The sequence below is a fragment of the Euleptes europaea genome, chromosome 5, assembly GCF_029931775.1.
Source record: "Euleptes europaea isolate rEulEur1 chromosome 5, rEulEur1.hap1, whole genome shotgun sequence".
NCBI lineage: Eukaryota > Metazoa > Chordata > Lepidosauria > Squamata > Sphaerodactylidae > Euleptes > Euleptes europaea.
Window position 1 is genome coordinate 65,288,173 of NC_079316.1, and position 26,404 is coordinate 65,314,576.

The following is a 26,404-nucleotide window of genomic DNA, read 5'->3' on the forward strand; positions in this document are numbered from 1 at the left end:
AGGGTTACCTGCTCTTACAACTGCTCTCAAGGCGACAGCGATCAGTTCACCTGGAGAAAATGGCCTCTTTGGAAGGTGGACTCTATGGCATTATACCGCTTTGAAGTCCCTCCCCTCCCCAAACCCCACCTTTCTCAGGCTCCACCCCCAAAATCTCCAGGTTTTTCCCAACCTGGAGTTGGCAATCCTAAGCCCAAACAGTAATGACTTAGTGGACACGGCTACAATGGGAAGCAGAGTGGGGAACAGCAGGGGCGGTCTTAGCCATGGAGCATGCTGGGCAGAGCCCCTGGCCACCTACAGCCCCGCCTCTTCCCCAAAAGAGAGGGAAAGAAGAAGGAGAACCAGATGGCTGTCCCCACTCACCCCTTCTGGGATTTACACTGCAGCCCCCTGGCTCAGCAGTCACTGCCACCCAGCCCCATCCTCTCCAGGGCTCTGGCAGCCACCGGCCAGTTTGGTGGTCGCTGTGCATGTACCTTTCCCTTCCTGGGTCAGGCAGCAAGTACTTGGTGGCCACCCCACACACCTGCATGGGACAAGGGCTTAGGTGTGGGGAGGCAGGGGCAATGACTCTGGGGCTCCATCCTGGACTTTTGCCCAGGGCCCCTGAATCACTAAGACCATCCCTGGGGAACAGTCGAGAGTGAAAGAAGGAAGGCTGGGTGATAAGGGTCCCAATGTCCACAGAGCTTGTAGTCTGGGGTAGCAAGAACATGCAAAGAAGTCAAAGATGGGGGAGGACGGCATTACAGCAGCTTTGGCCATTAAGGTGCAGTGGGCTTGATTCCTCCTCCTCATGAGAAAGAGCCAAGTAAGTGCTGTGAGCCTGTTCCCTCCCCTAGCCTAAAGCTAAAGAAAATCCAACTGGGAAATTAGGAAAGTATATAATAACTTCCGGTTTGCTTGAAACATAATTCTATCTATTACATTTTTGTCCTGCCCTTTCTCCAAAGAGTTCAGGATGGCACACATCATTCTCTCTGCCTCCATTTTATCCTCACAACAACCATGTTAATTAGGTTAGGCTGAGGGATTGACTGACCCAAGGTCACTCAATTAACTTCACGGCTGAATAGGGATTTGTTCCCAAGTATCCCCCGTTCCTAACCTCAATGGTTTTTAGCAGTGAAACTCCAGGTCAGGTAAAATTCTGAGAATTTTTTTTCTCCTTTCCATAATGCGGGGGCTGCTAGTCGGAGAGTGAGAACAACTGGGGGTGGGGTGGAGGGGGCCGCAGCTTTTCAAGTGGTTGAGTTTAATTTATGCAGTTTGCTCTAACTTGGGAGCTGTTAAGACAAGTTTACCTTTCTCCCAGTGCCATTCCCAAGAATTTATGATAAACCAGCATCCTGTTTTTACCTCTGTAACATATTTATCCCATTTGTTGCAACTCCTCCTTCATGGAGGTCAGGTAGAATTCATGGGACTCACATTTTGGCTTCATAATAATCCTGGGATATAGATAGGGTTGCCAGGTCTCTCTTTGCCACTGGCGGGAGGTTTTTGGGAGCCTGAGGAAGGCAGGGTTTGGGGAGGGGAGGAAGTTCAATGCCATAGAGACCAATGGCCAAAGCGGCCATTTTCTCCAGGTGAACTGATCTCTATCGGCTGGAGATCAGTTGTAATAGCAGGAGATTACCAGCTAGTACCTGGAGGTTGGCAACCCTAGATCTAGATTAGGCCTAAATGTATTGCCTCATCAGATACCATTCAGTGATCATGTTGACTGAGTACAGCTTTGAATCCAAGTTTTCCAAGCCCATCGTTTTAGACACGCTGGTTTTCATTGTTAGAATTCCCTGCCCCATTCTATAATGGTTCTGAATTTGCAAGTCAGGAAGTAGACTGCGGCCATCTGGATGACCAGCTTGCTCCTTGTGGGTTCTCAAGAGCATACACGCTTCTCCAGCAGAGGGGGAGGGAAATACGCTAGCATTTCAATGACTAAATCCGACAGATTACTCATACAAGGGTGAGTGATTGTCGGTCTTTCCCAGAAGACATTCCCTCCCACATCTGCCTCCAGCACCACCTTTATACAAACCTCTTGAGGCGGGATGGGGATGGAGGGAGGGAAGCCAACTATTATTTTCATGGATAAAGTCGGCCTACATAGTACAGTAGCCCACTCATGTTCTTTTGCATGCAACATTACATGCTCTGACTAAAGACAGGAGTTCTCTTATCAGGGGCAGAACATAGGGATCATTAGATCTGCAGTCACAGTTCAAAAGAAAGTTCAGGTGGTGTTAGCAACTGCTGAGTTAGATGAGGGCTAAGCTTATGGCCATTTCCACTCAAAAGACTTGTTCTGTATTTTCTCTGTTGCTGCCGCCCTTCCAGCTGAAGATCTCTCACAAGTCTTCTTTCTGATGAGCTGCTTTCCTCTGCTCTTTCACCACTTTTCACCACAAGTTGACAAGGCGTTCCTTTGCACATGATCCAGTGAAGGATTACATATTAGATCCATCAGTGTCTTTGTCACCACAAAGGTGTGGTATTAGTTCCATCATCAGTGCCTTTATCAGCACCGTGGGATAATGTGAGGCGGTGTTCCCAGGGCAACAGAGAGATCCACCTTTTCTTGACCAGAGGCTACATTTTTAAACAGCCCAGCCCCCTCTCAAAAAAACAACAAGCAAATCTGTGTAGGCTTACTGGAACCCCTATTAAAGCAGGAGGAAGACCAGGCCCCACACTTCTTTCTGTCTTTCACTCATACACAAATACTTCTCATCTCACCTTCCAAGCCCCTAATCCCTGGCTATGGGAAACCCCTTCCCCTTGCAGCCCTATGTGTTGAAATTCAATGTTATCATAGTCGCCACCATAGGCTTACCAATTGCCCAGAATTGGCAAACAATTGCCCACCAATCAACAGGGCTGCCTGCCGACCCTCACTGGTTGGCGGGCAGAAGAGGGCCAGCTGAAGAGGAGGAGCAATTGTAACTTCTGGGTAAACATGGAAGTGATGTGGACGCTCGAGAACTCCACCCCAAAAAAACTCTATGGTTCCACAGCATTTCAGAGGAGATTGCTAGAATGTCTATATCACTTCTGGGTTTACCCGGAAGTAATGCAGATGCTCTAGCACACTCCCCTGAAAACCATAGAGTTTTTGGAGGTGATTGCTAGGGCATCTGCACCATTTATGGGTTGCATCACCCCAGCCCCTGAAAGCTCTTACATCATCACCACCATGGATCCCACGTTACTACCAGCTCCCCATTTCCAGCCACTCTGGGGGTCCCTGATCCCCAAACAAATCAGTAACTATGGTTGTATGTCAATGAAAGAAACAGGCAAGCATGGAACTGAGTCCTCCTCCCCTTCCCTGCTTGGTAACTCACTAATCCCCCATTGTTTGATCAGCTCAGAGCTGTCCATTAGCAGTAAGCACATTAAAGAGAAAAATGGAACTTCAATAGCTAAGCATAGCATTCTAATGTAAGACAAGACCCCTCCCCCCAAAGAAACTCAGTTTATGGTCATCTGCTATAGTTGTTCATCAACATGGTTGCAAGGTCTTAAAAAAAACAAAAACAAAAACAGTGTAGCTGGATTGCTTGGTCTTCCACTCTTCTAAAACTCTGAAGAGTCAGCTCCAGCAATACATCTCAGGGGAGCAAATTCCAAACTTTTATTTATTTATTCAGTTCAATTATACCCCACTTTTCACTAATGGGGATCTAAAGTGACTTCCAAAGCTTTCCCCTTCTGCATTTTATCCTCACAACAACGCTTTGAGGTAGGATAGGCTGAGTGTGTGCAACTGACCCAATGTCACCCAACACACATTTTTGGCAAAGTGGGGATTCAAACCAGGGTCTCCGAGATCCTAGTCTGACACTTTAACCACTATACCATGCTAGCTCTCAGTGCCACCCCCATGAAGGTCCTGTCATAGTTACTAAAATAATCTCTGAAGAAGGCAGAACATGAAGCAGGATCTTTCCTGCTGACCTAAGCACGTGGCTCATGATCAAAAAGGCAGTCCATGAGGTATCCTGACTGCAAAGGATTTAGGGCTTTAAAAGCATTTTGGAAACAAACTGAAGAGCCAATCAGAATCCAAATAACTGTACTAAGTTTATAGCAACTATCTCCCATCAACAGGTAGACAGCTACACTTTGACTAAAATGGGCAGAGCAATCCTGAAGGGAGGGGCTTGAACTGGCTCAGGAGCCGGCGTGACCCTTGCAAAGGCATAAGGGCCACTTACACTGGATAAACTGGCATGGACGCCAGCACAGGGCCACTTACTGTGGCACTGGGGAGCAGCAAACCAGTGACATGCTCGGGCGCCGGCATTGCCACCGCGGCTGCATTGGGAAGGGACCGGGACTGTGACTCAGTGATAGAGCATCTGCTTGGCATGCAGAAGGTCCCTGGTTCAGTCCCTGGCTTCTCCAGTTGAAGGGACTAGGCAAGTAGGTGATGTGAAAGACCTCCGCCTGAGACCCTGGAGAGCCGCTGACTTTGATGGACCAAGGGTCTTATTCAGTATCAGGCAGCTTCATGTGTTCATGTGTTCCCTGGCACAAGAGCTCATGCTGAATTTAGTCAGCTCCCAAGACCCTTTCGCCCTGGGAATGTATCCTTTAGCCAGTGCAAACTTGCACCAGCAAAAAAGCAGGCGTAGCCCCATGAAACTCTATGGAGGACTTTCACCGTGTGTGTGTGTGTGTGTGTTCAAAAATAGCATTTTAAACTTGTTTTTTTTAGCCAGCAAGCCACTCAGGAGGCGGCGCGGCTGTGCCATCCCTGGGAACCGACCCAACTACCCTCCCCCCCACTCAGGATTGTGCAGTAAGTCTCTGAGATCTTTAACAAGGCAACCCTGTAGAGAGCGGATTCACAATAGTCTCGTCTAGAATTCACCAAGGCATCTGAAATTGTGGCCAGGTCAACTTTGTGTGGGTTAAATGTTAAGTCAATACGCTAGGCAAACGTTGGGTTTGTGCAGTGTGCATCTTGTGACTGAAGAAGGGGTGTTGTGACATGATGCCACTGTGATGCTGCGAAAGCTTTTTATGATGGGAAAGAGACATGGGCTTCCTTTTTTGAAGCCCAAGATAGCGTTAATCCCATAGAAATATAAAACAGAAGTTTCTTTCTTTAGAATTGTATACATTGCTTCTTTTGTCAACTTTTGATTTATGGGAACTTATTATAGAGCTAAACTTTATTGTCTTTGCTTATGATACCACGGTAATCTTTTTGTAGGCATGTTGCTCCATTTATCTAGCAAGCCAGATTCATACTCCCACAGTAACCATATGGAGAAAAAGCCACAAAAGCTGTTAAGTACATTTAATTGCTGTTTTGATGAGCTCATATTTTAATTATGTTTATAGATTCTGCATGTGTTGAAATGGTCTTAGCATTTAAGGGGGGAATGGAATCAATAATGCTGTAATTACTGGACAGTTTTATGATTTTTTATGTCCTGCGTAATTAAAACTTGCATATAATATTTTAAAATACTTTTAAGCTAATCCTTTGCTTTGGGTTGTCTCCATTACCTACTGCGCTTAGGTAAAATTTAATTTCCCTGCAATCCGACTATAAAATTAAGCTGAGATCTCAGGGTATTTGCAATCGTATATTCATCCTCTCTCTTCCCCCACCGGAAGACCAAAGATAGCAAGCATACAATATTTACTCACACAACCCTAATTGGGGGTGCAAAGATATCAGTAGTTTAAGCTTTACTGCACATGCTCAGCTGCCAACACTGGCTAGCGTTCTTTCTCAGGCATCAATCTGCTGAAGGGTAACAGGTCTTCCTAAAAGATCTGTCACCATCTTATTTCGCTCGGCGGAAGGCATCTGCTATAGCACAACACTGTAGCATTCCGAGGTGCAAGAAAACACACACCGACTATGCTTTCCAAACAGATTTAAAGCCACTTCTCCGTTCCTCGACGTTTTAACTGTTTCCTGTCACCAAAGCACATCTTCTGCAGAGATCTGCTAAGCGGCGGTCCGAAGAAGGGAGAGCAAAAGCCGGAGGCTGGACCGAAAACATTGCTGTACACTCTGCCCTGTCCTTTTCAACTTGCCAAAAGGAAGACTCTTCAACTTGTACTGACATCATCAGAGCCACAGAGCTACAAGGTGCTGAGTAATTGCTGAGATGCTGTAAGTGAACTCGGTAAGTGGTGTTAAAACAAGTTTTATCAACACCGATCCTCCGACACCTGAAATAGTTATTGAGTTCCTGTCAGCGAGGGCATGCAATCGGACCCGGGATAGCGAGGTGGCTTTCGTTTCATCTCTCCTTCCCGTGGGAAGGAAGAGGCAACAGCCAAAAGGCTCGAGAGATCTCCACTTCAAAGTGACTTCCTGATTGTAATCCTGCTCTGATCTTAAGGTGTGAATTCTCTCTCTTGGTATTGGGGAACCTCTGATGTTTTGCATTTCAAAGATGTTACTTGTAAACATGCTAGTGTGGGTACTCTATAAGAATACCCTCCAAATGATTTGGCGCCATTGTAACGTTGTGTTTCATAGGTTACTGTACCCTTCCTTTCAAATAAATTCTACTTTAAACTCTCTGCTAACGTCTGGAGTAAAGTGGATGATTCCTGAGAGGCAACGGAGTCCTAGAACCTGACAGTACGTTACAATCACAACCTTTTTTGTTTTCGGGTTAGAAGTAGTATTAGGATGTCGGCACCACCCTCGGTCCCGCTCAACGCGGGAGAGGAGCTTCGGCAGACTCCCGCTGATATTGAGGTTGGTCAAGGAGCAGCGACCCCGGAGCAGCGCCCACCCGGGCCTACCGATGTCCCTGGGAGGCCGACGTGGACCCCCCGATTCTCGGAGACCGGGCAGCGGCAGAGAGCAGCGTCAGAACCAGGAGGCGACTTCTACCGGGGACCGCTGGCCGCTTGGTATGGAGAAGGGGAAGGGTGGAAGGACCCCACGCTCGCTCACACCCCGACCCTCACTGCAGAAGCGGCCACTCTGATACGCGGACAGAATCAGATGCTCGTTCTGCAGAATCGGGACCTGCAGACTCAGCTAGATACCTTGCAGCGAGACCTGGCAGCCGTTCTAGGGGCAGTGAGGGGGCTTGGACAGCCCGTGCAACAATCCCAAACGGGTTCACGGCCGACTACAGGACCGCTCGTTGTTGGGGAGGCTCCCACGCCCAGACGCCCTACGGCCAGAGACCTGAAGGTATCTTTCGACGGGTCCAGCTCACAGTTGTCTCACTTCTTACTCCAAATCTCCGGCTTTATGAAGGACCAGGGGGAGACCTTTGCCTCGGAAGAAGCTCGGGTCAGGTATGTGATCAGCCTGCTGGAGAAGGAGGCAGTGGAGTGGGCAGTGACAGCGGCGGAAACTATGCCCCGAGTTTTGGCATCCCTGGATGAGTTCTTGTGCGCTCTACGACGCCGGTTCGAAGACCCCCACCGGGGGGAAAAAGCAAAGATTGCCATGCGTCGTTTGAAGCAGGGAACCCGCTCAGTGAGTGAGTATGCACAGGACTTTTTATCTTTGTCGTGCAAGATAAGGGAGTGGAGTGAGGCCACAAAGGTCCAGCATTTCCGCGAAGGGTTGCGGTGGGAAGTGCTGGATGGCTGTTTGACTTTGGGAGATCCAGAGTCCGTGGAAGAGTGGGTAAATTTGGCAGCTCTAGTGGAGAACCGCAAGCTTACCCTCCAGTTCTCCAAGGATCGTCCTTCGAAGACGATCCCTATCCCGCCCACGAGAGGGGACAGCGCAGCAGGTCCCAGGCGAGAGGGAAGACATCGAGGAGTCTACAGTCTCGACAGGGCACGTCGGTTCAGGGAGGGAGCTTGCCTTCAGTGTGGGAAGATGGGTCATTTTGCAGCAAGATGTACCAACACGCCGTCAGAAGGGACGAGCAACAGGGCGACACAAGAGCGGGAGGCGACACCACCTCGGAACCTGGAGCACAGGAGAGCGGAGGGGACGAACGGTCGCCGGGGGGCGGCGGCCCTGCAAGCGGAAACCTCATCGGATCGTGGCACCCGAGATAGCTTCCGAAGCCCCTCACCGGCAAAAAACGAGGACGGCCTTCTGTGAGGGAACCGGCACAGAGGGCACCCTTGGAAGAAACCAAACCGGCTCCATGTAGGGTGAGTGACCAGGGAGAGACATTGCTGATACCTGTTGTATTACGAAATCCCCAAGGGGGGGAACCGGTGGCCGTTGTGGCTATCGTGGACTCCGGGTGCTCCCGGACCCTAATTGATCAGGCGGTGGTAGAACGTCTGAGAATTGGGACTCGAGAACTGGATCAACCCTTACATTTCCATCAAATGGATGGGAGTGACCTGCGGGGGGGGCCGGTTCATTTGCACACTCGCAAGATGTGGCTGGGGGTGGGAAACCACTGGGAACAGATCCACTTCACGGTAGTGCCTAAGATTTCCTACCCGGTGGTCCTCGGCGTTAATTGGTTGGCGGGACATAACCCGAGCATTGACTGGGAACAAAGGCGGGTGGTGTTTGGAGCTCCTCAGTGCGAAAAACACAGCCGGGATGATTTACCCGGGGGCGAAGGGGGAAGCGCCGCTGCCTTGGAGGAACCCACGTTGCCCCCAGAATATAGTGATTTCGCAGATGTATTTGAGGGGACGGACTGTGACTTATTGCCTCCTCATCGCACTACGGATTGTGCCATCGAACTGATTAAGGACGTTAAACCGTCCAAGGCCCGAGTTTATGCCATGAGTTCTCAAGAGAAAGCAGTGCTGCGAGAATTTCTGGACAAGAACTTGGAGCGGGGCTTCATACGACCGTCCAAAGCTGCATTTTCTTCTCCCTGCTTCTTTGTGAAGAAGAAAGGTACATCTGATCTCAGACTGTGTGTAGACTATAGGGGGCTTAACGCGATTACTGAAACTAATGCCTACCCCCTTCCCTTAATCCCAGACCTCCTGAGTGTGTTACAGGAGGGTTGTATTTTCTCGAAAATTGACCTGGCGGAAGCCTACTACCGGGTCCGGATCAAGGAGGGGGATGAAGCTAAGACAGCCTTTTCTTGTTGTTATGGGTTGTTTGAATTTTTAGTCATGCCGTTTGGTCTGTCTGGGGGGCCCTCGTGCTTCATGCAATTAATTAATGAGATTCTACACGACCTCCTATTTAAAGGTGTGGTAGTTTTTTTAGACGATTTGCTCATTTACTCCAAGGATCCCGCAGAGCACAGGGAATTGGTGCGGGAGGTGTTGCGTCGTCTAAGGGACAATCATTTGTATGCTAAGTTATCAAAATGTGCATTCAACCAGAACCAATTGTCGTTTTTGGGCTATGTGATCTCGCCACAAGGGTTAAGCATGGATCCGGAGAAAGTGAGGGCAGTGTTAGAATGGGAACCTCCCAGAACTCGCAAACAGGTTCAGCAGTTCTTGGGGTTTGCGAACTTCTATAGAAATTTTATTCAGGATTTCGCTCAAATAGCTTTGCCTATTACTGATTTGCTTAAAACCAAAGGGAAGGGGCAAGGGGCCACTTTTGCACAATACCAGGTACCTTGGACCGCCAGGTGTCAGGCGGCTTTTGAAACTCTTAAGGAGCGCTTTACCTCTGAACCCATTCTGGCGCACCCAGATTGCTCCAGGCCATTCACTTTACAGGTAGATGCCTCGGACAAGGCGATGGGAGGCGCACTCCTTCAGAGGGATGATCAAGGGAGGCTTAGACCCTGCGCATATTTTTCTAAGAAGTTCTCTGGCCCTGAACTCAATTGGCCAATTGGGGAAAAAGAGGCAATGGCGATTAAACATGCACTCACGGTTTGGCGACAGTTCCTGGAGGGGGCTGCCGAGCCCTTTGTGGTATGTACTGATCACCGCAACCTCGAATCTATTTTGGGTCAGCGGAAGCTGTCAGCCAAACAAGTGCGTTGGTCTACCTTCTTCTCTAAGTTTAATTTTACCATCAAACACATGCCTGGGAAAGAAAACTGCTTAGCAGACGGACTGTCTCGCATGCCGCAATATGAGTGTCAGGTTGAGCGGCCGGTGGGTTCTCTTTTCACACGGGAACACCTGGGTTTGACTCCAGAGGGGAATAGTGCAGGAGTTCTGACCAGAGCGCAAAGCCGCGCGGCGGCACAGGACTCGAGTTCGAGTCCCCCTCGTGAAGTGGTCGCTCCCACCTCCTCATCCCCAGCAGTCCCCGGAGAACTCTCAACCACTACCGCTGGGGAGGGGGGGGGGAATCTCCCAAATAGAGCGAAGGGAACAGGCTGAAGGGCCGGTACCCACCCCCTTGCCGGGGTCGGATGTCGCCATTCCCCGCCTCTGGGCAGTTCCAGAAAGCCTCCCGGAGGTAGTCAAGAAAAGGTGGGGGGAGGCTCTTCAACGGGAGCGGGAGGAAGAATCTATCCCGTCCCAGATGACGGACAAAAACGGTATCTGTAAGAACAAACATTACGTACCCAGGGAACTGAGGCGGGAGATATTGGAACGGAGCCACAGTTCAACAATAGGGGGACATTTTGGGTTTGCTAAATCCTTACACCTAATAAGAAGACAGTTTTGGTGGCCTGGGATGCGCCAAGACATCGAAGTATTTATCAAATCCTGCCCTGTGTGCGCAACTAGTAAACGTTTGATGGGAAAACCCCCGGGATTATTAAAGCCCCTAGAAACTCCCGAGGCACCCTGGCGAGTGATTGGGATGGATTTCATAACAGACCTCCCATCCAGTCAGGGGAAGACTGTCCTGTGGGTAATCACGGATCTTTTCTCTAAGCAAGTTCATCTCGTACCGTGTGAAGGGATGCCATCTGCACATAAACTGGCTCGCTTGTTTGTGCACTGCATATTCAAATTGCACGGATTTCCACGGAAGGTCCTGAGTGACAGGGGCTCCGTGTTTGTGTCCAAGTTCTGGAAAGCGTTTTTAGGAATTGTAGGTGTGCAGTTGGGTTTGTCATCTGCCTATCACCCCCAGACGGATGGGCAGACCGAAAGGGTTAATGCGGTGATGGAATGTTATTTGCGTTGTTTTGTTAATTATCACCAAGACAATTGGGTTGATCTGCTGCCACTGGCAGAATATGCCTACAATAACTCGGTGCACTCTGCAACCGGGGTGAGCCCATTCAAAGCAGTTTATGGAATGGATTTTGGACCATTAGGGGCTGTACCCACCCCGCCAGAAGGCGATCCCCCCGAGGTGTCTAAATGGGCTCACACAGTGAGGAACACTTGGCCCTGGCTTGTAAAAAACCTGGAACAGGCTAAAGATAGGTACAAACTACAAGCAGACAAACACAGAACACCTCAGTGGGAATTGAGGGTCGGAGAAAAGGTGTATCTTTCCACTAAGAACCTCAGGTCTTTACGCCCGTGTAAAAAATTGAGCCCACGGTTTGTGGGCCCATTTTCTATCTCCAGAGTTATCAATGAGGTTACGGTAGAGCTGGAGCTACCCAAATCCTTACAAGGGGTGCACCCGGTGTTTCACGTGAGTCTACTAAAACCCTTTCTACAAGCACCAGAATGGCACCCCGAACCCGAAGCGGCAACTCCCATCATGGTACAGGGCGAACGGCACTTTGAAATCTCCAGGGTGCTCGATTCTCGGAGGCGCAGGGGCCGACTGGAATATCTTGTGCGTTGGAAACATTTAAATTCCAGTCACGATGAGTGGGTGTCCGCTGTTCACGTACAGGCTCCAACCCTTGTAGCGGATTTCCATCGCCATTACCCGGACAAACCAGGAAATCTGGAGGGGGGGCCTTTGGGGAGGCGGAGTGTCAGCGAGGGCATGCAATCGGACCCGGGATAGCGAGGTGGCTTTCGTTTCATCTCTCCTTCCCGTGGGAAGGAAGAGGCAACAGCCAAAAGGCTCGAGAGATCTCCACTTCAAAGTGACTTCCTGATTGTAATCCTGCTCTGATCTTAAGGTGTGAATTCTCTCTCTTGGTATTGGGGAACCTCTGATGTTTTGCATTTCAAAGATGTTACTTGTAAACATGCTAGTGTGGGTACTCTATAAGAATACCCTCCAAATGATTTGGCGCCATTGTAACGTTGTGTTTCATAGGTTACTGTACCCTTCCTTTCAAATAAATTCTACTTTAAACTCTCTGCTAACGTCTGGAGTAAAGTGGATGATTCCTGAGAGGCAACGGAGTCCTAGAACCTGACAGTTCCTCAGCTCAGAAATGTCACAGAGCGGGCTTTAATAAAAGCACCAGGCAACCTCAGCACCGTTTGTGCGTCTTTCACACTTCCTTACCTATACTACTGCCAATACAATTGCTAATGTGGCATGGAAGAATAGGGGTGGGGGGAAGTCCTCATCACTTCAGCCATTAACAACACAAACAGTGTTTTACGAAGCAATTTTACCTCCCGCCATTGTACATGGGAATACAAACAGGGCAGAATTAAAATCAGGGCAGCAGAGAATTATCACAGGAAAACATTTCTGGAGTATTCTTTTGGTGATATTGAATGTTCCCCTCCCTTTCCAGTACTTTCATTTTTGTGGGGGGTTTTGGTACCTGCTGGCAGCCATTTGTGAAGACTTTTCTGTTTTGTTTGGCACTCCCTCTCTAACTCTTATTGGCCTTTCTCCATGTTTGTGTGTTTTGTTTTACATCTAATCTAATCTATCAATCTAAAACAGTATTTTAATGTTTGAAATATCTGCTGCCTTGGGGACCCTGAGATGGTTGGAAATAGAATTTCCTCTGACGCACTGCTGCTTCAGCATCATTTTTAACTTATTAGGGTTTTTTTCTTCCTCTTTTATGACATGAACCTTAGCAGTGAGGGATCACTTCATGAACGTGATGACATCACAGAGCCATAAAGCTGATCAGACTTGTCTACATGGTGGTGTCGGTGGGGGCTAATTAAGCCCCATTTGGAAAAGGGAGGAGGAGGGAGCTTGTTCCTGTTGCTGAGGAAACCAAGTTTCCTCAATTTGCTGCACTGGGCTGTGACAATTGTGAAAAAACAAGGGCCATTTATTCTTGGTAATTAGCAGCGGCGTTCCAGGCTGAAGTGCCCCGCAGCTTCTTTTGAGTTTTGCACGCTCCGCAGCTTTTTTTGAGGTTTGCACGCTGAACCGTCATTCAGGAAGTGACTGCGAAGCCGGCGCATACCTACTTCGCATTTCTTAAGAGCCCCTTTAATGCAACCTTTTGTATTTGCTCCGCCCTCGCCACGAAGAATCCCCTCAAAGAAGCATGCAAAATTCACAGCCGCGCATTAGCTACGCAAACGGAGGTTGTTAATGGAAGGAACAAAGGAGCAGGCAAGTGGGGGGGGGTGGAATTTCTCCTTTTCCATCGGGACCCTGAATAAGCATTTCAAAGGTCGCATTTAAAAAAAAAAAACAGCTTTGAGCGAGCATCAAAACTGACCCTACATAAATGGCCAAGGTGTAGGCTTGGTTACCTCTCATGGGGATGTCAATATGAACACTCTCCCACCTTTACTTTACTTCATTTATACCATATCTTTCTCCACAATGAGGACCCAAAACAGCAGATTGTTCTCCTTTCCTCCAATTTGTCCTCACAACCCTGTGAGCTAGGTTAGGCGGAGAGAGAGTGACTGGCTCAAGGTCTCCCAGCTAGCTTCCATGGCAGATTCAAAACTGGGTCTCCCAGATCCTAGTCCAACACTCTAAACTCTATTTTGTGCATTTTCTCAAAATCTGTCACCAGGGTCAGTGCTTTCCAAAGCAGTGAAAATGTTATTGAAAACTTGCCCTGCATTTCAGCTCAGCTCTGGTTAAATGAGAGGCACAGAGCCAGCTTAAACAGAACAACAAAAACACGGAATAGATGCGGAGGCCGCAAAACGAATCCTGACACCATCCGAAATATCGGTCAACTAAAGATACATCTATGAAATGGTGGCACTGATCATTCATTTGATTTATGTCAATCCAAATAATTATATCCATTGTGACCCGAGCAAGAAAGAATAACATTTATTCCCCAGTGGATTTTATGAAGAAAATATGATCTGCCAACTAGTGAAAGGTGGGATGATTATATTAAAGTGGATTTAGGCTATGATCTTATGCAGGGTTACTTGGAAGTAAATTTCATTGAATATAGAAAGGCAAATGCGTAGTACTGAGATGCAATTTGTAAACTATTTTAATGAATTACAATTGTCTTAAACAGAAACAGTCAGACATAACTATGTTTAGATTCACAACTCGTCTGGCTTCGCTTTCCTGTGTATAGTTTGTGGCCTGGATTTAGCAGCTACTCATGTAATATAAGAACTAAAGTGTTCCTCTTAGTGATTTTCCTCTAGAAGCAGGAGACGATGGACATAAAGAGAAATCAGATTAACAAGCCTTAGAACAATCAGGGATGAACTAGTTAAATATTTCTGTCTTCAGCTAAATTGCTGTCAGTAGACATGAATATCCAGTGACATTACCTGGCGGTCACTCTTCTCTTCCCCCTGCGTTGTCTCCCCTTGGCTCAGAGTATGTCATTTAGGGGAAGGGGAAATAAGAGTGTTCATGACGATAGGAGGAAATCAGAGAGGTTACAAAGTTTCACTTAGCTGTAGATTAGTCTAAATTAAATAGAGTGGCCTGGTGAGGGGTCTCAGTCTTCAGGGCAACCTGATAGTGAGTCTAGAATCGCAGTCTATCTGTGTACTAAATTGACGGCAATGAAAATAATACTCCCCAGACACAAAAGTACACTTGTTTTCAGATTAATGCATCCTGAATGTGAGCTTTTCAGCCCCTCTGAATGAGTCAACGTGTGCGCGCTCACCTGGGCTAGGAGCTGACTTTGAGCTCCATTACTTGAAAATATCTTTGTTATGAAATGGGCCATTCTGACTGTTTGGAAAAATGGACCCTACTTTGCAGAAATCTGGAAGAAGCTGTCTCTAATGGACCAAAAATACCTTCATATTGACTTCACTAACAACAAATTTGTATGACTATATTTGAGAGGTGTTTTTCAAGTCTACGTTGAATATACCAATGGGAAACAGGCATGGATTCCCACCCCCCGGCAATTCAAGCACAAGCGACCAATGAATTCATGATGAGCTATGTATAGAAATCAGGCAAGTTTACCATTTGCTTATTTAAAGCATTTTTATTCTGCCTTTTGACCCAAGTAAGGGTCCCCAAGGCAGCAAACATTAAAATATTAAAACGTCAAACATTAAACCATTTCAGGTATTTAAAAACATCATTATATATATTTTTAACAATGAAACAAAACACATAAATACATATCAATACAAAAACAGGAGAAGGGCTAATAAGAGTTAGTGAGGAAATGTTAAACAAAACAAAACACATTAAGAAGAGGTTAGATGGCCATCTGTCAGCAATGCTGATTCTATAACCTTAAGCAGATGATGAGAGGGAGCACAACTTGGTCATCTTCTGGGCATGTAGCGGGGTTCACTGGGGGTGTGGGGGGAGGGTAGTTGTAGATTTCCTGCAGTGCACAGGGGGTTGGACTAGATGACCCTGGTGGTCCCTTCCAACTCTATGATTCTATGATTCTATGAAATCTTCACCGGCTGGTGGAAGATAATGATAGAGGGAGACTGCTGAATTTACCTGGGGAGGGAGTTCCAAATTTTCAGTGTTGTAACTGAAAAAGCCCTTTCCGGGGTTGCCACCCATCTAGTCTCAGAAGCAGGGCCTCCAAAGATGATCGGAGAAGCTTCTGCCTCTGCTTTTAGTTTCTGCTTTTAGCATGCAGTCTAAAACTGATTCATATATCAGGGTTGCCAGAGACAAATTTGGTACAATCAAATAAAAGCTTCCTAGAATGAAAAGCAAACTACAAAAATGATCACAGGAACTACCTCTGAATCTGAATATAGATTTCTGCAAGGCTGGTTGAAGAGGGCACGAGGAAAATGATGACTACACGCCCAGATGCTCCAAGAACACTTTCCTTCTAACCCCCACAAACTTTAAAAACAAAATTCAAAAGAGGCAATGCTGAGTGGAGAGTCCCTATTTAGATGTCCATCATAGCTCAACCAATCAGAGCTATGTTTGCAGGCAGAATGGTGAAGTAGACTGGCCAACCATAAATCTTCCTGCCGGCTCCAACAGATCCCACAATAATTTAAATGGGTGTGGTAGGTTTGTACTGCATTGAGGGTTTAGCCACCCATTCATGTTTATCTCAAATAGAGACATTACCACTATTTGAGGTCATCATGGTTTTGCTGGTGTTCACTGTGCTTTCTTAACCTCTGCTTCTAAAACCTTCAGTGAATCACTGCATCTAATAGTAGAGTGGCTGGCCTCTACCCAATTTAAAAAAATAGGAAACTAGGCCAAACACAAACATGATGGGGGTCTCCAAACGCTTCGAGAATCCCAAGATAAGCAGAAAAATAATTACAGTAAACTAACCCAAAGAAGATGAAAAAGAAACTAGTGGTCAACGTGTCTCTGCTGTTTCCTGCCATGCTGTAATTTAGAATGCAAATTTAATCCATATATTACCCTTTAGGAGCAATCCTAAACAGGCCGACTCAGAAGCAAGTCTGATTTTAGTTAATGGAGCTTACTCCTAGGAAAGTGTTCTTAGGATTGCAGCCATAGTATCTCAGTCAAATAGTTATAGCTCTTAGGGTTGCTAACATTAGGAAATTCCTGGAGATTTCGGGGTAGGGTTGCCAACCTCCAGGTACTAGCTGGAGATCTCCTGCTATTACAAGTGTTCTCCAGCCGATAGAGATCAGTTCACCTGGAGAAAATGTCCACTTTGGCAATTAGACTCTATGGCATTGAAGTCCCTCCCCTCCCCAAACCCTGCCCTCCTCAGGCTCCACCCCAAAAACCTCCCACCAGTGGTGAAGAGGGACCTGGCAACCCTATTTGGGGGTGAAGCCTGGGAAGGGTGGAGGTTGGGGAGGGAGCTCAGCATGGATGCAATAGAGTTCACTCTGAAGCTGCCATTTCCTCCAGGGAAATTGATTCCTGTGGTCTGGAGATCAGTATCAGTTATAATTCTGGGAGATTTCTTGGTTCCCATCTGGAGGTTAGCAACCCTAGTTGTGAGTTTAAAACCACTCTAGATGGAACAGCACTCAAATTATTATACTATTTCAAAATGCACAGCAACTAAAGTATGTGGGGGGATTTCTTGAATATACCCTCCCCCACACCAATGTACTGTGCCTTCTTAGTTATTAAATGTTGTCCTGTTTGTCGAAGGCTTTCACGGTCAGAGTTCATTGGTTCTTGTAGGTTATCCGGGCTGTGTAACCGTGGTCTTGGAATTTTCTTTCCTGACGTTTCGCCAGCAACTGTGGCAGGCATCTTCAGAGTAGTAACACTGAAGGACAGTGTCTCTCAGTGTCAAGAGTGTAGGAAGAGTAATATATAGTCAGAAAGGGGTTGGGTTTGAGCTGAGTATTGTCCTGCAAAAGTATTGTCCTGTAAGTATCAAGATAATGTGCTAATGAGGGTATGGTATGTTAATATGGAACCATTGTATCCTGAAGTGATCTGTCAATGTGTGTAATCCAAAACTAATCTGTATGGCTATTGTTGAATGTTGTCTTTGTCTGGAGGTTTTTCAGGGCAGGAAGCCAAGCCTTATTCATTCTTAAACTCTCCTCTTTTCTGTTAAAGTTGTGCTGATGTTTATGAATTTCAATGGCTTCTCTGTGCAATCTGACAAAATAGTTGGTAGAATTGTCCAGTCTTTCAGTGTCTTGGAATAAGACCCTGTGTCCTGTTTGTGTCAGTCCATGTTCAGCCACTGCTGATTTCTCAGGTTGGCCAAGTCTGCAGTATCTTTCATGTTCTTTTATCCTTGTTTGTCGGGACCACAAAACGCAGCATACAAACAAGGATAAAAGAACATGAAAGATACTGCAGACTTGGCCAACCTGAGAAATCAGCAGTGGCTGAACATGGACTGACACAAACAGGACACAGGGTCTTATTCCAAGACACTGAAAGACTGGACAATTCTACCAACTATTTTGTCAGATTGCACAGAGAAGCCATTGAAATTCATAAACATCAGCACAACTTTAACAGAAAAGAGGAGAGTTTAAGAATGAATAAGGCTTGGCTTCCTGCCCTGAAAAACCTCCAGACAAAGACAACATTCAACAATAGCCATACAGATTAGTTTTGGATTACACACATTGACAGATCACTTCAGGATACAATGGTTCCATATTAACATACCATACCCTCATTAGCACATTATCTTGATACTTACAGGACAATACTTTTGCAGGACAATACTCAGCTCAAACCCAACCCCTTTCTGACTATATATTACTCTTCCTACACTCTTGACACTGAGAGACACTGTCCTTCAGTGTTACTACTCTGAAGATGCCTGCCACAGTTGCTGGCGAAACGTCAGGAAAGAAAATTCCAAGACCACGGTTACACAGCCCGGATAACCTACAAGAACCGTTGTCCTGTTTGTTTGTAGAAGTTCTCTCTGAGATTTGCATGTTCTAATTACAGATGTGGCTAGAATTCCCTGTGTCAACATCTTGTTCAAATGTCCCATTGGGGGGGAAAGTCTGCACGGTTCTGACAATGCAAGTCTTTCTTGATACAAATACGGTGGACCCACCATAGTATGTTTTTGTGAGTATGGACAGTTAAGTCCCCCTTCCCTCAACTATCCACTGTTTGCTGACTATCTGATAATCAGGTGGATAGAGCCCAGGTCTATCAGCAATTGGAAATAATAGGAATAATGTTTCTTGTGGGCTTTAGAGAAGCCAGGTCTACCCATAGGAAATAGTGGCCCCTTTATTTCCAATGGAAATAATTTCCAATGGCCTCCTGTCCACCTGACTGTTGGTTGTGAGTGGGTATTAGCTGTAAGGTGATTCTTCTCGTTCCTTTAAAATTTAAAGTGATAGAGATGCCAACTAACCGCTATTTGGCAGGCCAGCTTCCTCTCTCTCTTTCTCCCCCCACGAGGGTTGCCAGCTCCTGGATGGGAAATAGCTGGAGATTTTGGGGATGGAGCCTGAGGAGGATGGGGTTTGGAGAGGGGAGAGACTTCAGTGCCAGAGTCCAATTCCCAAAGTGGCCATTTTCACCAGGGGAACTGATCTCTGTCGCTTGGAGATCAGCTGTAATAATGGGAGATCTCCAGCTATCACCTGGAGGTTGGCAACCCTACTCTCTGCTCTTGCACCTCTCTGAAACCACTCCCTAATTCTGGGAGAGAAATTGTGAAGTGGACTATTAGGAGATTTTTTTATAGATATTTTAAACATTTGAATATAAGTAGCATCTACATTGAAAGTTAAGCGTTTGGCAAGGACAACAGCCCATTACCAAGTGCATGAGATCGTTTGACTCAGTTCCTTTACAACATTATGAAAATCACCATGCTATTATAGCTATTCTCTGTTATAAATGAAATTATAACACGTACATTCTCCAAAAGAAATATATTTACCTTTAGAATAAGATGCCAATGTATGATGCTGAGATACTGCTATAGGACTGGATCCAGTGACTTGCCTCTGCTAGGGGAGGAGCCTTCCTTCCATGGAAAAAGCCCTTCTTCAGCAGAGCAAAGCTCCTCATTTAGTGAAAGGGAGCCACTGAATCCCAGCCTATTCCCCCCTCTTTTATGAAATGCCCACCCACCATGTATCAAAAATTGCCAAATAGCTGCAGGTCAGTGAGGGTACGCCAGCTTCAAATTGTCTTTCCAATTATCTTTCCCCCACCTTTGTTTCCTGGGATTTTGCCCCGTCCTACTTCACCAACTTCTTCAAAGACACTCTGCTGTGTTTCCAACCAGCTGTACTGGTCGCTGCACCTTAACTCATGCCCACATTGCTGTGTAGTTTCCAAGTAGGGTTGCCAACCTCCAGGTACCAGCTGGAGATCTCCTGCTATTACAACTGATCTCCAGCTGATAGTGATCAGCTTACCTGGAGAAAAATGGCCATTTTGGCAATTAGACTCTATGGCATTGAAGTCCCTCCCCTCCCCAAACCTCACCCTCCTCAGGCTCCGCCCCAAAAATCTCCAGGTATTTCCCAACCCAGAGCTGGCAACCCTATTTCCAGGTAAGTTAAGTACAGCAGTCATTTCTCCTTTGGTTCTTGTAGGTTATCCGGGCTGTGTAACCGTGGTTTTGGAATTTTCTTTCCTGACGTTTCGCCAGCAACTGTGGCAGGCATCTTCAGAGTAGTAACACTGAAGGACAGTGTTACTACTCTGAAGATGCCTGCCACAGTTGCTGGCGAAACGTCAGGAAAGAAAATTCCAAGACCACGGTTACACAGCCCGGATAACCTACAAGAACCAATGAACTCTGACTGTGAAAGCCTTCGACATTTCTCCTTTGTTTGAGGTATGTTGGTTGCTAGGCATACAAATGAGCTGGCACCAGTGCAGACTTGACTAACAGCTGATAGTGTCATACAAGCACTCAAGTCAAGTTTATTAATACGGTCAACTGACCAATCACGTACCAACACATCAAAACTTCCAGACACAATAGTTTTGCACAGCAGAATCACAGACTGCCCGTGCACATGAAGGTGCAAGGTCAATAAAAGCAACCCCTGGTTAAAATTATCACATTAAAATTGATAAAATTGTAACATATTCTAGCAATCATTCTATAATAAAGCTCTGTGTATTTTAATAGCAACAGTGCAGAACTTGGCAGTTTGGAGCGAAAGCTGAGGGTCTTCTCCTAATAGGAGCTTCTTTGCCAAAAGCTCAACTGACTCATCAGGGAATTTACCAAGTAGGGGGGAAATAAGCTTTGATCTAACTTCGTGGTAGAATGGGCAACATATCAGTGCATGCTCGATCATACACGCACTGCAGTCTCCTTAAAGCAGGGGAAAGGAGATCTAGTTTATCTAAGGGGAAGGAACCTTGAGGTAACTCTTTCTGAGTGAAAGACTGGAATTTCCCCAAACAAAATACTTCTACTCCCTCTCAATTTGTAGACAGTGGGTTGGATGCAGTCCAAAATTTCCACATGCTAGAGTTCTTGTGTAATTGGCAACGCAAGAAAAAAGACTGAGGTAGCCACTTGTTCCAAGCCAACCTTATTATATCTCAGCTGGTCATTTCTGCTTGCTCAAGATGTTGCCAGGTCAGTTTCTCAGCACTGAAGGTACTAGGCACTGAACAAGATCTTGAACGAGCAAAACTATGCTAAATCCATTTATATCTCCACTTGCACGTCGCTGGACCTGAGCCATGATCTCTCCAACTTACGCCAGCCAATCCGTTCAAGAAAATGCAGAGATACTGGACGAAGTAGGAAACTACATGGGGAACTTCATGAAAATCACAGAAACAAGACATTTCTCTTTATTTGCCAATTTGGAGACTAGAAACTTGTAGAATTAATTAAAATGCACATTTACCTGCTTGTGTCTTGTGTATATAGCTTAGAGGACATACATATGTGGGCATTCTGATCTTCCATGGATCAGATACTATTTGATTTTCTAGTCAGGGCTATTTACATAGTTACTGAGTAATAATTACAACACTAAAGCCTTAAAACACAATTGAGGGCTGACATGGTTTGATTATATAGGTGTTTAGCCTCACAGTATAAACATACTAAACAAACGAATGTTTATCTTTCAACCTGTAGTCCATAGCACTGAACTGATCCCACCTGGGAGACAGACTCTGAATAATGGGCCATTATATTTTGATGAGATACACAATTGCCTTGAACTTGCCAGGAGTTCAGGTGTGGGTATAGCTGTACTTTGAGTGGCTACAGGAATGTCCGACTCTGCACCCTTGTGCTCATGCATCTGCCTGGCACAGTTCTTGTAGTGGCCCAGCTCCATTTCACTTGAATAACTTAGCTATTCATGAACAATAAGGTTCAAATTGTACTTTTCTTTAACACAACATTAACTCTCAAAGAGCTGGAAATCAGTCTTCTGTTCCGTGAGCTTAGATTCCAAATCAGTCACAGAGAACATTATATGAGCCGTAATCCCATTAAATATATCATCTTGCAAATATCTAAATCCAGTTAATTAACTTGTATTGCAAAAGAGCTCCAAGATAGGGGGGGTTTGGTGAGTAGCCATACTTTTTAGCTCTCAAATTATACTCAAGGTAAATGCCAATGCTGCCTCCTCTTTATTTCATAACAACTGGAATAAGACAGAGTTTACAGACAATGATACCCTGTAGATATTATTTTACAAGGTTAAAAAAAAAAGTTGCATTCTTTTTAGAAAAAAAAAATATTCAATTGATAGTTGATTATGAAAATTGGGTCTAAATGAATAAAACAGAAAAACCAGTAACTATTTTTAAAGAGGTTTATCACACTAGTAAGCCATAATGAAGACAGAGAATAAATAAACTCCATAATAGACAGAACCAAAATTATATCATAATAATATCACAATAATGGCTAGTTCATCTGGTGGTTGGCAACCCTGTGCAGCATCTAGCTTTTTAGGCACTTCACAAATAGTAAATACTATATATCATTACCAAAACCACATAATCTAGTAGTTCATTCAGCATGGAGTAAAGAGTAACCATTAACCTCAGAGCCAGTTTACCACTTAAAAACAAAACAAAAATGCATGGTCCAACACTGTTGGATTTTTATTGGAGGAGCAATGCTCAGATCTTTGAACCTCAAATCAATACACTGATTAGGACCCCTGCTATTCCCAGTCTATGTATAAATGCACTGTGGATCTGGAAACCATATTTGGGTTCAAGAAAGACAAATACTTGTTTGATGCTAGGGTATTATAGGGTTGCCAACCTCCAGTGGGGCTAGATCTCCTGGAATTACAACTGATCTCTAGACAACAGAGATCAGTTTCCCTGAAGAAAGTGGCTGCTTTTGGGGAAGAGGGAGTAAACTCAATGGCATAATAACCTGGTAAGGTCCCACCCCTTCCCAAACCCCACCCTCCCTAGGCTCCACCCCTCCAAATTTCCAGGAATTTTTCCAACCTGGAATTGGCAACCCTAGTACCATAGCAGGGACTGTAGTAGTAGTAGTAGTAGTAGTAGTAGTAGAAGAAGAAGAAGAGTTGGTTTTTATATGTCGACTTTCTCTACCACTTAAGCAAGAGTCAAACCTGCTTACAATCACCTTCCCTTCCCCTCCCCACAACAGACACCCGGTGAGGCAGGTGGGGCTGAGAGAGTGCGAGTAGCTCAAGGTCACCCAGCTGGCTTCGTGTGTAGGAGTGGGGAAACAAATCTAGTTCACCAGATTAGCATCCGCCGCACATGTGGAAGGGTGGGGAATCAAACCCGGTTCTCCAGATCAGAGTCCACCGCTCCAAACCACCACTCCTAACCACTACACCATGCTGGCTCTCACCCATATGCCATTCCTATAGGGTTTGAAAAGTGAACATGCTTCAGCAGAATCAAACTATTAACTTTTTGTTACATTTTAGTATTTAGTTGTCACAAACCAGAAGGTTTCTATTATTGCTTACTGTTCCGTACTAACATTTGCAGAATTTTGGTTTCAGTACAAGGTTTGTCAGACCTAGTACAGTGAGCATTCAGCCACACATAGCCGGTCCAAGATATTTTAGATCATGTTCATAAGCATCCTGTACATACATAGAGACAGGGAGAAAATATTGAAGGATGTATTACTGATACAATTAACAGCTATTGTATTACCTTACCTAGGTTCAGCTAGAGTGCAGATAAGAAAACAGTGAAAGAAATTGTACAAAATAATGTAGAAGTCAAGCAAGCGTTAACCGGTTTAAGTCAGCACGATTTGTTTCCTACCAAAGGGTTAAACTCCACATACTTCTCTGTGTTATGTTTTATCATGTTGTCTAAGAGATCCAGGCTGCATGCATTGCAGTGGTATCCTAATGACAGTATAATTAGGAGTATCATTGCGGTAATGACATTTTTCATCCGGAGAAATGTCTGCAAGAGAAAGCCTCTCTTATTTGGCGAGTTCCACCTGCCTATCTGCCTTACCCTCCGTTTCATTCCCTCCACTGGAATTATAAAGGTAATGCTGGGTGTTTGACAAGGCCTCTGACTTTGTGCTCATCTAATTAAAGAGAAACACATCCAAAATTCTAGTGAATTATTTTACTTTTTTTAAAAAAATGCTGCCCATTCATCTTGCCTAAAGATTTACCTGGCTCAGTGAGTTTGATTAATGAAAGGAACAATGGGTCTCTTGTTAGCACAGTCTACAATCACTTGGTTCAGGGTCAGCGGGCCCAGAGAGAGGCAAGGATGGTTAAATTCAGTCCCCCCCCCACACTTAAAAATCCTAAGGACTGATAAGTTTCTGATTTTTATCTGCCAGTCTAAGACTAGAAGGAAACGACGAAACCTGTCTCAATTTCCAGACTTTATTTAGCAGTCGTTGACTTGTTTCGGTTAAATAGCACATGGCAAACTGCATGGGATATCACACAAAGGAGCGTGGCAGTTGCCGAACACAAACATTTGGCCTTCTGTAGTTTAAAGGTGCACTTGTTTTTTTGGGGACGACGACACTGAGTTTCATTGCTGTTGGGGAAACAAGAAGCTTGTGGAAAATGCATTTCTATACCAAACAGAAAACAAATGTAACTGCCAACTTTTGAAAATTCCAGTGAGGGATACACAGCCTTTGATCATGAAGTCCTGAGATCTTAGCGCCACTTATTTAAACCCATAATGAGGAAACGCAAGGAAAAGCAGACTGTGTGGTTTACTGATGGAAATAAAATTCATGAAATAATTAATATTGTAATGACAGGATACAATTTTACTTCCATTAATAAAAATACATGTTTGCCAACATCCAAATGCTGTTCTTGGTTGCTTGTCGCTACATTTTAAGACTGACAATAAATTTATGTTATTTTGTTTCAAATACTTTGCTTGAAAAACCTTAGATCATGGCTATCTAGCTGCGGCTCCCACACTGTGTAATGGTCTGCCTCGGGAGGCCAGAAAGGTCCCACATGTCTATCATTCTGCAGATTCTGTAATATAGAATTTTTCAGCAGGGCATGTTTATAAAGAGAATAAAGCTGTAGTATAATGTAGTATAATGGAATAGTTCAGGAGGATTCTTCCAAATAAAAGGAACAGGCCTGCTTTATCCTGCTCTTACTACATTGTCTTCTACTTTTGTAATTCCATTTTCTGCACTGTTTATGACATATCATGTCTGATACCTTTCTTTTCACATTTTTTCCTAACTTTTCTAATCCTAGTCCCATTGCATTTTTATTAGGTATTTTATGCTGTTGGATTACATTGTATCATGTGATTCACCTAGAGTCTCAGTGAGCAAGGCAGGCTATAAATAAAATTTAAAAATTAAAAAACGCATCTAATTAACTTTCCAATGACCTGTGGTTTTGCAAAGGGGTTCAGCTTTGATCTGGCAGCTCCAGTTTTTTTACAAGGTGTACTTTGCTCTTGCGAAAAGCTTTGCTTTGATCAAACCAGTGCAGTTCCTGACTTTATCTGCCAATAACACTCAAGAAATTTCAGTCAGGGTGAAATTGACCAGAACAAAGGTAAAGGAGGTAGATTAGATTTCAAACTAGGAGAGATGGAGATGAGCCTTAAAATTTGGTCTTGTGCTCAAAAAGGGAGAGTTAGCAGGTTGTGGCAATATAGCAATTAGCCTCAGTTGGCCCAACATAGATATGGGTTGGCCTTGGATATCTGCATGCAATCAAGCCTACTGCAGTGCCATAACTGCCTGTTCCCATCCTAACATTTCTTGTTATCTCTCCTCTAACACTGGAGCAGGGATTCTCCAATTGATTCTATTCAGATTCTAGGACACAGAGCAATGTGCATGTCTCCATCCATCAACTATTGGCAGAGCTACTGAGAAGGGGGGGGGCTGGCTGGGACAAAACTCCTGAGGCCCAAGTCAGGAGGGCCCCGAAGCCTGTCTCATGCTGCATTTCAATTTTTTTTATTTCTAATGCAGTTCTGCACTGCAACCACTAGGGCTGCAGGGAAGTCTGAGCACAGTAAGCAGTAGCAGCTCTGACTTCACACTGGCTCAGTCTTTCTTCAACGTTTACTACAAGGCGGAGGGAAACCCTTCCTTATTAGATCCTGCTAAACCTACCAACCAAGTCAGCACTGAAGCAAGGCATGGCCAGCCAGCACAGCTCATGGCTCCTACAGCCATTGCCAGGATACAGCCTCCTAACACAGTCGTTACCTCCAGCAATCCATGGTTTCCCTCTTTTTTCATTCCACACTTCTGTCCGTGCAGTCAGATCTTGCAAAGGGGCAGCCCTGTTAGTGGGTTGTGGCAACAGCGTCCTGAGTAATTGTCTTTGCCTTACTTTATCTTCCTCATACTTTTCTCCTCCTTCATTTTGTTCTCTCCCTTTCATGATCTGCCTTAATTCCTCTCTCCTCACTTCTAATTTCTCTTTCCCCCCACCCAATTTT